General features: G+C 26.5%; 1 protein-coding gene and 3 long non-coding RNA genes across 5 annotated transcripts in view; 2 read left to right on the plus strand and 2 right to left on the minus strand.

The window, feature by feature from the left end:
• Positions 1–5,113, minus strand: part of LOC126301320 (uncharacterized) — a 29,670-nt gene extending 24,557 nt beyond the window's left edge. The window contains exon 1 of the long non-coding RNA XR_007553034.1: positions 4,465–5,113. This is a non-coding gene — a long non-coding RNA (uncharacterized LOC126301320). The remainder of the gene's footprint in view (positions 1–4,464) is intronic.
• The window catches only part of LOC126301315 (NADH-ubiquinone oxidoreductase chain 5-like), a 371,580-nt gene that overhangs the window by 277,975 nt on the left and 79,394 nt on the right, over positions 1–14,211 (plus strand). The gene's annotated exons all lie outside the window — the stretch shown is intronic.
• LOC126301317 (uncharacterized) overlaps positions 1–14,211 on the minus strand; it is a 135,936-nt gene that overhangs the window by 92,885 nt on the left and 28,840 nt on the right. The gene's annotated exons all lie outside the window — the stretch shown is intronic.
• Positions 1–14,211, plus strand: part of LOC126301324 (uncharacterized) — a 33,179-nt gene that overhangs the window by 11,734 nt on the left and 7,234 nt on the right. The gene's annotated exons all lie outside the window — the stretch shown is intronic.

Here is a 14,211-nt window from a genome sequence, read left to right on the forward strand (position 1 = left end):
AATTATTCTACCTGAAATAGGGGCCTCTACATGAGCCTTAGGAAGTCATAAATGAACCAAAAACATAGGTATCTTAACTAAAAAAGCCAAAATTATAAATACAAAAACATAAAATAATAAGAACCAAAATCAACCAATAAAGGAAAATATAAAGTATTAGAAAAATCATAAACCTTAAATAAAACTAATAATAAAGGTAATCTAGCAACCAAAGTATAAAAAATTAAATAAACACCAGCCTGCAAACGCTCAGGTTGATAACCCCAACCCAAAATTAAAAGTAAAGTAGGAACTAATCTAGCCTCAAAAAAATTATAAAAAGAAAGAAGACTTAATCTAGCAAATGAACAATAAAGCATAATTATTAAAATCAAAACCATAAAAACAAAAAAATTAGAATGATATGAACTTAAATAAACTGAACCTCTAGCAGTGATTATTAAAGAACAAATCCAAAAACTAAGTAAAATTAAACTAAAAGAAAAATAATCAATACCAAAATAATATCTAATTATATTCAAATCAGCATATGAATAAACACAAATTATAAAAACAAAACCCGACAGAAACATTAAAGAATGAACCAACCATCAACAATTATTTAATAAACAAAGAGGGATCAAAAAAATAGTTATAAATAAATACTTTAACATAAAGGTAAACCAAAAGAATTAAAAAAATCATTACCATGAGAACGAATTATTGAAACTAAAATAGAAAGACCTAAAGCACCCTCACAAACAGAAAAAACTAAAAAAATAACAGGAAAAAAATAATCATAATCAAACTCAATAAGAAAAACAATAACTAACATAAATAAAGAAAGAACAATATATTCTAATCTCAAAAGAACCATTAATAAATGTTTACGTTTAGAATTAAAAACATAAACACCAGCAAAATAAATCAATAAAGAAGTAAAAATAGAGAATATAAACATTAGTTTTAATAGTTTAAAAAAAACGCCGGTCTTGTAAACCGGAAATAAGTCCAGCCCCCACTTTTAAAACTTCAGAGGTGGAAAAGCTTCCATCATCGGTCCCCAAAACCGGTATTTTAAATAAACTAACCCCTGAAATGATCAAAATAATAATTATATCATTATCAAATGTAATAAATATTAATTTTATTAAATTAAGACACCCAATATCAATAATGCTTTTTATTATCCTTCAAACCTTCCTAGTTGGATTAATAACAGGAACAATAATAGAAAGATATTGATTATCATATATTTTATTTTTAACATTTCTTGGTGGTATACTAGTATTATTTATTTACATTACAAGAATTGCATCAAACGAAATATTTCAGCCTAAATCAATCACTATAATTATTACATTAATAATGTGAGTATTTATCATATTAATATTAATTATTCTAGATATATCTATATTTATAGACTTTTTCAAAAACACCGAAACTATAAATATTGATAATTCAATCAATTATCAAGAAATAACAATATCTTTAGAAAAATTATATAATAGACCAACATTCATTATTACAATAATAATAATAATAATTTATTTATTTTTAGCACTACTAGCAGTTGTTAAAATCACCAATATTAATCAGGGACCTATTCGTAAAATAAGATAATTACTAATGAATAAACCCTTACGATTAAGACATCCTTTAATTAAAATTATTAATAACTCTTTAATTGACTTACCTGCCCCAACAAATATTTCATTTTGATGAAATTTTGGATCCCTATTAGGGTTATGTTTGGTAATTCAAATCGTAACTGGACTATTTTTAGCTATGCATTATACATCAAATATTGAAATAGCATTCAGTAGTGTAGTACACATCTGCCGAGACGTAAATAATGGTTGAATTATCCGAACCTTACACGCAAATGGAGCATCTATATTTTTTATTTGTATCTACTTACATGTAGGACGGGGAATTTACTATGGATCTGATATATATATACATACCTGAATAATTGGTACAGTGATTCTATTTTTAGTTATAGCAACTGCATTTATAGGATATGTCTTACCCTGAGGCCAAATATCTTTTTGAGGTGCAACAGTAATTACTAATTTATTATCAGCAATCCCATACTTAGGAACAGATTTAGTCCAACGAGTATGAGGAGGATTCGCTGTTGATAATGCAACATTAAATCGATTCTTCACATTCCATTTTGTATTACCATTTATTATTGCTGCTATAGCAGCAATTCATTTATTTTTTCTTCACCAAACAGGATCTAATAATCCTCTTGGACTAAATGGAGATATTGAAAAAATTCCATTCCATCCATACTTTACCTTTAAGGATTCTATTACATTTGTAATAATAACATCATTATTAATTATACTATGTTTAATTAATCCTTACCTATTAGGAGATCCAGATAACTTTGTACCTGCCAACCCATTAGTAACACCAGTTCACATTCAACCAGAATGATATTTCCTATTTGCATATGCAATTCTATGATCTATCCCTAATAAGTTAGGAGGTGTTATTGCATTATTTTTATCAATTAGAATCTTAATAATTTTACCATTTTATAATAAAACACCATTCCGAGGCATTCAATTTTACCCTATTAATCAAATTTTATTCTGAATTATAGTAGTTGTTGTATGCTTACTAACGTGAATTGGTAAACGACCTGTTGAAGAACCTTATATTATAACAGGTCAAATCTTAACAATTATTTACTTCACATATTTCTTAATTAATGTCCATGTCGCAAACACATGAGATAAATTAATTAAGGAATAAAGTTAATTAGCTTAGGAAAAGCATATGTTTTGAAAACATAAAATTAGAAGTTTAACTCTTCTATTAACTTTTCTCAAAAAATTTCATTAAACAAATGAGATAAATAAAATCTTTAAACCAACAAAGAAAATAAAAAAATTCAAAGATAAAGGTAAAAAACTTTTTCAAGCTAAGTACATTAATTTATCATAACGGAACCGTGGTAATGTTCCACGAACCCAAATAAAACCAAAAGATATAATAGCAAGCTTAATAAAAAATATAAAAGAATAAAAATCACCGCCCAAAAAAATTAAAGCCAATAACATTCTTATGAAGACAATTCTAGTATATTTAGCTAAAAAAATTAAAGTAAAACCACCCGCACCATACTCAATATTAAATCATGAAACTAAATCAGATTCCCCTTCAGCAAAATCAAAAGGAGTACGATTAGTTTCAGCTAAGCAAGAAGCAAAACAAGCTAAAGCTAAAGGAAAAGAAATAATAATAAATCAACAATAAAGCTGATAGTTTATAAAATCAAACATATTAAAACTACCAATTAAAATAATTAAAGACAATAAAATTAAAGCTAAACTAACTTCATAAGAAATTGTTTGAGCAACAGAACGAAGAGAACCTAATAATGAATAATTTGAATTAGAAGATCAACCAGCAATTATAACAGTATAAACACCTAATCTAGTACAACATAAAAAGAATAAAAATCCATAAGAAAAAGAACACATATAAGTTAAATAAGGAAAAATTACTCAAACGGCTAAAGAAATCATTAAATTAAAAACAGGGGAAAAATAATAAAGTAGGTAATTAGATATAATAGGAATTGGCTGCTCCTTACAAATTAACTTAATAGCATCTCTAAATGGCTGAGGAATTCCAACAAAACCTACCTTATTTGGACCCTTTCGAATCTGAATATAACCTAAAACCTTACGCTCTAATAAACTTAAAAAGGCAACACTAATTAAAACACAAATAACCAATAAAAGAAAATTCAAAATAAATATAAATAAATCATAAAGTATCAATACTATTTGTAGAAAAAATCTACATAAATGAATTCTAAATTCAACACATTAATCTTTAAAAATAGTAAATAAATTAATATTAATCAATATAACAAAAAATATTTTAACCATATGGTCCTTTCGTACTAATATGGATTAACAATCTTAGGATAGAAACCGACCTGGCTCACGCCGGTCTGAACTCAGATCATGTAAGAATTTAAAGGTCGAACAGACCTAATCATTGGGCTCCTGCACCCAAAATTTTTCTTAATCCAACATCGAGGTCGCAATCTGCTTTGTCGATATGAGCTCTCAAAAACAATTACGCTGTTATCCCTAAGGTAACTTAATCTTATGATCATAAATTATGGATCAAAATAACAAACATAAATAAATGATATAATAATGAAGAGTTTATCTATTCTTCATGTCACCCCAACAAAACATCATCATTAAATATAGAAAGACAAACAAAAAACTATATAAAAGTAAAATGTCAAGCTCTATAGGGTCTTCTCGTCCTAAAGAAGAATTTAAGCCTTTTGACTCAAAAGTTAAATTCAAAAATTTATTAAGAGACAGTTGATTTCTCGTCAAGCCATTCATTCCAGCCACTAATTAAGAGACTAATGATTATGCTACCTTTGCACGGTCAAAATACCGCGGCTCTTTAAAAATACGCTGAGTGAGCAGGCCAGACCTCAAAATATAAACAAGAGGACATGTTTTTGATAAACAGGCGGAAATCAATTTTGCCTAGTTCCTTATAATAAGTTCACAAGGTAAAAATTTCATACAAATAAATATACTAATTCTATCATTATTACAAAAATTTTAAAATTAAATTAATAATCTTAATAAAAAACCTAAAATATTTATAAAATCAAAATAAAAAATAATGAACTAAATCGTAATCTTAAAGATAGCTGGTTTAAAGCTTACTATTATATTTCTATAAAATAAATTATAGGTTATTAACTTCAAAGCTTATCCCTTAAAGAATAAATAAGTTAATATTTTTACTTAAAAAATTAAATAAAAACAAATAACTTTAAAAAATTAAATTTTTTCTTAAGAAACTAGATATCTTGGGAAACGATTAACATCTCATTTCTATAAATAATTTAATAATAATTATGATACATTAACTATAAATTATTTATAAATCAACCCAATTCGAGACAAGTAAAATAAATACTAAAATTTTGATAAACCCTGATACAAAAGGTACAATAAATAAAATCTACTTAAAAAAATTTAAAATAATATTTCATAAAACACTTACATTACCAATAAACTATAATTTAAAAAATCAATTCTATAAAATATACTAAGACAAAAATACAATAAAATTATTTATATTAAATAATTAAATAAACAAAAAATAAATATAATAAAATAAATAATCAAGATATCCTGATTTGCACAGAAAAATTTTCAGTGTAAATGAAACACTTTACTAATAAGTTATATCTTGAAACTCTTCCTAGATACACTTTCCAGTACATCTACTATGTTACGACTTATCTCATCTAAATTGAAGCTACTTTAAAATAAAATAGAATAATCAATAATGAGAGTGACGGGCGATGTGTACACATCTCAGAGCCAATATCAGTTAAATTAAATAAATTAAATTACTATCAAATCCACCTTTATTAACAGTATTTCACTATCAAATCCGTTATAAACAAAAATCTATTGTAACCCACCTCCTCTTAACTATAAGCTGCACCTTGACCTGAAATATTTTATAATTATAAATCTTGAGAATTATAACTCTAAAAAGATTCTCTGATAACGGAGATATACAAACAAATAAATTAAGTAGAGTAAGTCGTGTATTATCAATCATGGGGTAGGTTCCTCTGAATGGAATGAGATACCGCCAAATTCTTTGGGTTTAAAGACCTTAACTAATAGTACCCTGGTAAATATAATTAACATTTAAAATAATAGGGTATCTAATCCTAGTTTATTATTTAAATTTCACAGATTCATAAAAAGGGCCACAAATAAATTTTAACATTTCACCTTACAAATTTATATTTCAACCCTAATAATATAAACAACTGTTTTAACCAATAATATTCACTTGTATCAATCGTATAACCGCGGCTGCTGGCACGAATTATGCCGATACTAAATCAATTGCTAAATCCAAAATCACTTGATAATTAAATCAAATTACTGCAAAAAGAACATTTAGTCTAACAAAACTTACATATAATACAAAGAAAAAGTGAATAAACAAGCAAGAATAAAACTTTTAAAAATAAAAAATAAGAAAATTTTAAATCTATTAATTCAGGAAAAAATAAAAGATTCAAATATTTAAAGAAAAAAAAAAGAAAAAAACCACAAACATTAACAAAAAAAAAGAAACGCCCCTATGTATGACCACAACAACTTCTCTATTATATATAATTAAAGATTAATATGGAACATGTATAGCAATAAATGTATTATATTCTTTCTTATTTAATCTTTCTTTTCACTAATAAATAAAGAAAGATTAAATAATATAATAAATATATTTTATACAATTATGTAATTTAATATAATCTGTTATTAATATGAATTCTTTTTTTTATATTAAGTTAACTTTCATATATATTAGTTAAATAATCTAATTATAGATAATTTACATAATTATATTATTATAATTAATATAATTATTTATATTAATTATAATATTTTATATTTAAATTAATAATTTTATTTATTATATCCAATTATAATAATATTAAATATTAAATTAATTATTATTATATATATATTATTATAATAACCTATTTTAAGCTAAAAACATAAGTAGCTATAATCCTAGGTAAATAATTGCATTAAAATAATCAATTGATAATGGTAAGATGAACTTATAATACTTTAATTTCAATTAAATGTAATATATTAATATAAATTATTTACTATATATATATATAAAAAAAAAAATGAGCAGGATAAATTAATCCTAATTAAACAAAATAATACATAAAAGAATTTCAAAAAAAAACTTTCGATTTATATATTAAATAAATGAAGTGCCTGATTAAAGGGTTACCTTGATAGGGTAAATAAAGTAAATAAAATTACCTTCATTAAAATTACATAGATTGAATTAAACTACCTCCTTTAGTATCAAAAACTAACGTGCATCATACACCTTAATGTAAAAAGGTAAGCTAAACAAGCTAATGGGTTCATACCCCATTTATAGAGGTATCAATCCTCTCCTTTTTAATGACCAACAACTCTACAAAACTTCTCCTCCCATCAACATTAATGATAGGAACGATCCTGTCCATTTCATCAAATTCCTGATTTGGGGTTTGAATAGGACTTGAGATCAACTTACTTTCATTTATTCCGCTCCTAACAAGAAATAAAAATATAATAATAAATGAATCATCAATTAAATATTTTATTGTCCAAGCAATAGCATCGACAATATTATTATTTTCAATTTTGCTGATTCAAATAAAATATCCCATGGGATGGGAAACAGAATTTATCCCATCAATAATAATTAGATCTAGACTATTATTAAAGATTGGAGCTGCACCTTTCCATTTCTGATTTCCAGAAGTTATAGGAGCATCAAGATGAAATAATTGTTTAACATTAATAACATGAAAAAAAATCGCCCCAATAATGGTCTTATCTTATTGTATTCAATTAAGAACTTTTATTTGAACAATTATTATCTTAAGAATTATTATTGGGGCAATAGGAGGTTTAAATCAAACATCCTTACGACAACTTTTAGCATATTCATCAATCAAACATCTAGGTTGAATAATTAGATCATTAACAGTCAGAGAAAACATCTGAGAACTATACTTCATTATTTACTCACTATTAAGATTAATTATAGTTTTATTATTTAAGCAAATAAATTTATTTTTCATAAATCAAATTTATTCAGCCAGAAATATAAAAACCGAAATTAAATTCATAATATTCTTATCTTTATTATCTTTAGGTGGACTACCACCATTCCTTGGATTCTTACCAAAATGAATTGTAATACAATCATTAATAGAAAACAATATAACAACTATTATAACTATTATAGTTGTATTAACTACAATTACACTCTACTACTATATACGTATTAGATTCTCAGCTCTAATTATATCATACACAGAAAATTCGTGATCTATAAAGATAAAGTCCCAAAAATCAAGAATCATTCTTCCTATAACAGTAATAATTTCAACAATAGGATTGATTTCAACATCAACCTTAATTTCATTATACTAAGGACTTAAGTTAATCAAACTAATAACCTTCAGAGTTATAATTAAAAGAATAATCGTTTAGGCCTCAGTAAAATTTTACACCTCTAGAATTGCAGTCTAGAATCATAATTGAATATAAGACCTAAATATGATAAGAGAGAAAACATCTCATAAGTAGATTTGCAGTCTACCACCTAAAATTCAGCCATCTTACCGCAAAAATGATTATTCTCAACAAACCATAAGGACATTGGTACTTTATACTTCATATTTGGAGCATGAGCAGGAATAGTAGGAACATCAATAAGAATACTTATTCGTGCTGAACTTGGCCAACCCGGATCTCTAATTGGGGATGACCAGATTTATAATGTTAATATTACAGCTCACGCATTCGTAATAATTTTCTTTATAGTAATACCTATTATAATTGGTGGATTTGGTAATTGACTTGTTCCACTAATAATTGGTGCACCAGATATAGCATTTCCATGAATAAATAATATAAGTTTTTGATTACTACCACCTTCACTAACCCTTCTTCTTACATCTTCTATAGTAGATAATGGTGCTGGTACAGGATGAACAGTTTACCCTGCTCTAGCAGGAGCTATTGCACACGGGGGTGCATCTGTAGATCTAGCTATTTTTTCACTGCACTTAGCAGGTGTATCATCTATTCTTGGTGCAGTGAATTTCATTACAACAGCAATTAATATACGATCAGAAAGTATAACTTTAGATCAAACACCTTTATTTGTATGATCTGTAGCTATTACAGCATTACTTCTCCTTCTTTCACTTCCAGTTTTAGCAGGAGCTATTACTATATTATTAACAGATCGAAATTTAAATACATCATTCTTTGACCTCGACGATACTCTGACTACCCAGACGCATATACCTCATGAAACGTAGTATCAAGAATTGGGTCTACAATTTCTATTGTAGGAATCATTATATTCATTGCAATTATATGAGAAAGAATGATTACAAACCGAGCAATTATATTTAGAGCTAACATAAGAAGATCAACAGTATGACTACAAAATAACCCTCCTGCAGAACATAGTTACTCAGAATTACCATTAATCTCTAGAATCTAATATGGCAGATTAGTGCAGTAGATTTAAGCTCTACAAATAAAGGTTTGACCTTTTATTAGAAAATATTTATTAATGGCAACATGATCAAATTTATCTCTTCAAGATGGAGCTTCACCATTAATGAAGCAATTATCATTCTTTCATGATCATACTATGGTCGTATTATTATTAATTACAGTAATTGTAGGTTATGCCCTAAGTTATATATTATTTATTGCCTATACTAACCGTAATATACTTCATGGACATTTAATTGAAACAATCTGAACAGCTTTACCAGCAATTACATTAATTTTTATTGCCCTTCCATCATTACGACTATTATATTTACTTGATGATTCAGTAGATGCAATAATTACAAGTAAAACCATTGGACGACAATGATATTGAAGATATGAATATTCAGACTTCATAGACGTAGAATTTGACACTTATATAACACCAGAACAAGACCTAGAAAATGATGGATTCCGACTACTAGATGTAGATAACCGAACAATCCTACCAATAAATACAGAAGTACGAGTATTAACAAGAGCATCAGATGTTCTACACTCATGAGCAGTTCCTGCATTAGGGGTTAAAATTGATGCAACGCCAGGTCGGTTAAATCAAGGAACATTCACAATAAATCGACCTGGATTATTCTTTGGACAATGCTCAGAAATCTGTGGAGCAAACCACAGATTTATACCAATTGTAATTGAAAGAACTTCAGTAAATTTATTTATTAAGTGATTATCTAAGATAATTTAAGGAGTTAGTTAAAATAAATAACATTAGAGTGTCAATCTAAAGTAACTAAAAAAAATTTGTACACCTTGAAATTCATCAGATGACTGAAAGTAAGTAATGGTCTCTTAAACCAAATAATAGTAAATTAACGACTACTTCTGATGGGGAAATTATATCCAAATCCCTCAAATATCCCCTCTTATATGATTCTCACTATTCATTATATTTTCAGCTACATTAATCTTGTTTAATCAAATAAACTTCTTCTCATTTAAACCTAACCTTATTAAAAGAGTAGAAAAAGGAACAATTGAAATAAAAAACTTAAATTGAAAATGATAACAAATCTATTCTCAACATTTGACCCATCAACTAACATCTTTAATTTATCATTAAATTGAACTAGAACATTTCTAGGACTATTATTAATCCCATCACTATTTTGACTTACACCATCACGTATTAACATTATCTGAAATAAACTAAATTTAACCTTACATAATGAATTTAAAACACTTCTTGGACCAAAATTATTTAATGGAACAACATTCATTTTCATCTCAATTTTTATTATAATATTATTTAACAATTTCATAGGATTATTCCCTTATATTTTTACTAGAACAAGACATTTAGCATTAACATTTGCAATTGCCCTACCTATATGGCTAAGATTTATATTATTTGGATGAATTAACCATACTAATCATATATTTACACACCTTGTACCACAAGGTACACCGCCTGCATTAATATCATTTATAGTACTAATTGAAACAATTAGTAATGTTATTCGACCAAGTACATTAGCAGTATGGTTGGCAGCAAATATAATTGCAGGACACTTATTATTAACCTTATTAGGAAACACAGGACCATCTATAGCAATAAACTTAATCTCTTTACTAATTATTGGACAAATACTTCTATTAATTCTAGAATCAGCAGTAGCAATAATTCAAGCCTATGTTTTCTCAATTCTAAGAACTCTATATTCTAGAGAAGTATATTAAACCTATGTTAACAACTCACTCAAACCACCCATTCCACTTAGTAGACTATAGACCTTGACCATTAACAGGAGCAATTGGAGCAATAGTCCTAGTATCAGGACTAGCAAAATGATTCCACCTATTTAATATTAACTTATTCATAATTGGATTTGGAATTACCCTACTAACTATAATTCAATGATGACGAGATGTAGTACGAGAAGGAACATATCAAGGATTACATACAGGATTTGTATCAATTGGATTACGATGAGGAATAATTTTATTTATTGCATCAGAGGTATTATTTTTCGTTTCTTTTTTTTGAGCATTCTTTGGAAGAAGGTTAGCACCAACAATTGAACTAGGAATACTATGACCTCCAATAGGAATTCAACCCTTTAACCCTATACAAATTCCATTACTTAATACAGCTATTCTTTTAGCATCAGGAGTAACAGTAACATGAGCACATCATAGCTTAATGGAATCTAATCATACTCAAGCACTACAAGGATTATTCTTCACAGTGTTATTAGGACTATACTTTACAATACTTCAAGCATATGAATATTGAGAAGCACCTTTTACCATTGCAGACGCAGTTTATGGATCAACATTCTTTGTTGCAACAGGATTCCATGGTTTACACGTAATTATTGGAACAATCTTTTTATCAACATGTCTACTTCGACACTCAATAAATCAATTTTCACCCAGACATCACTTTGGATTTGAAGCAGCAGCATGATACTGACACTTCGTAGATGTAGTATGATTATTCTTATATATCTCTATTTATTGATGAGGTAGATAATTGTTTTTCTAGTATAAATAGTACATTTGACTTCCAATCAGAAAGCTTGATATAAATCAAGAAAAACAATTCTAATTCTATCAACAAGAGTTTTCATTAGATTTATTATTCCAATAATTGTTATAATCCTGGCAACAACACTATCAAAAAAATTAATTAATGATCGAGAAAAAAGATCACCATTTGAATGTGGGTTTGATCCAAAAAGATCAGCACGAATACCATTCTCAATACGATTCTTCCTAATCGCAGTAATCTTTTTAATTTTTGATGTAGAAATTGCACTAATTCTACCAATTGTAATTATTTTTAAAACTTCAGACATTATAATCTGAACAGTATCAACAATATTTTTTATTCTAGTTCTATTAGGAGGACTATACCATGAATGAAACCAAGGAGCATTACAATGAGCAGAATAAAGGGTTGTAGTTAAATATAACATTTGGGTTGCATTCAAAAAGTATTGATATTATCAATCAACCTTAAATAGAATAAGAAGCGAAATATTGCAGTCAGTTTCGACCTGGAAGATTGGTATGTACTACCCTTATTCTTATTAATTGAAGCCAAAAAGAGGCGTATTACTGTTAATAATATAATTGAACTATAATAGTTCCAATTAAGGAAATGTAAAGCCAATATGAAAGCTGCTAACTTTTTATATTAGCGGTTAAACTCCGTTAACATTTCTAAAATTTATATAGTTTAAATAAAACATTTCATTTTCACTGTAAAAATAATATATCTATATTTATAAATACTTAAAAGTAAAAATACTTCCTTAACATCTTCAGTGTCACGATCTAATTATAAGCTATTTAAGTAAACGAAAAACAATATTACCAAAATAAATATTCAAAAAATAAAAGTAAAAAGATAAATCTTGAAATTAGAATCATATCAACCTTGAATATAACCAATTAAATAAATAAATAATCTATATAAACCTTGACCACCAAGTAATTCACCTCAACCATAATCAAATGACTTAGATGAATAATAACCTATTTTTAAAGGAATATATCTAATAAACTTAGTTGAAAGAAAAGGTATAAATCATATAGAACCAGCAAATCTAACAAAAGAAAGTATACTTAAAGAAAATAAATTATGAGAAAAATCAAAATTAGAAATAAGATAACCTAAATAAGCACCTAAAATAACAACTGTAATAGTTAAAAACTTTAAATAATAAGGTAAAGCAATCACATGAGGAATAGGAAAAATTAATCAAGATAAAAGACTACCACCAAAAACAGCAACAAACAATAGACCAATTATTCCAAATGAAATATAATAACCCTTATCATCAAAAGAAAATCTAGAATAAAAATTATTATCACCAGATATTGAATAATAAAACAAACGAAAAGAATAAGAAGCAGTTAAACCAGTAGAAAAAAAATAAAGAAAAAAATTAAACAATTAATTCATCTTAAACAAACCATCTCAAGAATTAAATCCTTTGAATAAAATCCCGCTAAAAAAGGTATTCCACACAAAGATAAACTAGAAACATTAAAACAAACTGAAGTTAAAGGTATGAAATTAACAATTGATCCTATAAAACGAATATCCTGAGAATCCTTCAAATTATGAATTATTGAACCTGCACATATAAATAATAATGCCTTAAATAAAGCATGAGCCAATAAATGAAAAAATGCAAGCTTTGGATAACCTATAGCCAAAATTCTTATTATTAAACCAAGTTGTCTTAAAGTAGAAAGAGCAATAATCTTCTTTAAATCAAACTCAAAATTAGCGCCCAATCCAGCCATAAATATAGTTATACAACCAATTAAAAGTAAAAATCAACCACAATTATAAGTATCCAATATTGGTCTAAAACGAATTAATAAATAAACACCAGCAGTAACAAGAGTAGAAGAATGAACTAAAGCAGAAACAGGAGTAGGAGCTGCTATAGCAGCAGGAAGTCATGAAGAGAAAGGAATCTGAGCTCTCTTAGTTATAGCTGCTAAAACAATTAATATAGTAATGAGCTTTATTTCAAAAGAATTAGAAATAAAATCATAATAATAAATATAATTTCAACCACCAAAATTTAACATTCATGCAATAGAAATTAAAATAGCAACATCACCAATACGATTAGAAAGTGCAGTTAATATACCAGCACTATAAGATTTTACATTTTGATAATAAATAACTAAACAATAAGAAACTAAACCTAAACCATCTCAACCTAATAAAATTCTAATTAAATTAGGACTAATAATTAAAAAACCTGTAGAAAGAATAAATATTAAAACAATAATAATAAAACGATTTATATTCTTTTCACCAGATATATAATCCTCTCTATAATAAATAACCAAAGAAGAAATATATATAACAAAAGATATAAAAATAAGAGATATTCAATCCAAAATTAAAGTTATAACAACTATAGAACCATTTAAATTGAAAAGCTCTCACTCAACAAAAACTCTATAATCAATTATTAAATAATAAATACCTAAAATAAAAATTATAGTTCTCGAAATAAACAAAGAAAAAAAACTCAAAGAACAAATAGAAAATAAATTC

This window comes from Schistocerca gregaria, unplaced genomic scaffold, assembly GCF_023897955.1.
Source record: "Schistocerca gregaria isolate iqSchGreg1 unplaced genomic scaffold, iqSchGreg1.2 ptg000066l, whole genome shotgun sequence".
Lineage (NCBI taxonomy): Eukaryota > Metazoa > Arthropoda > Insecta > Orthoptera > Acrididae > Schistocerca > Schistocerca gregaria.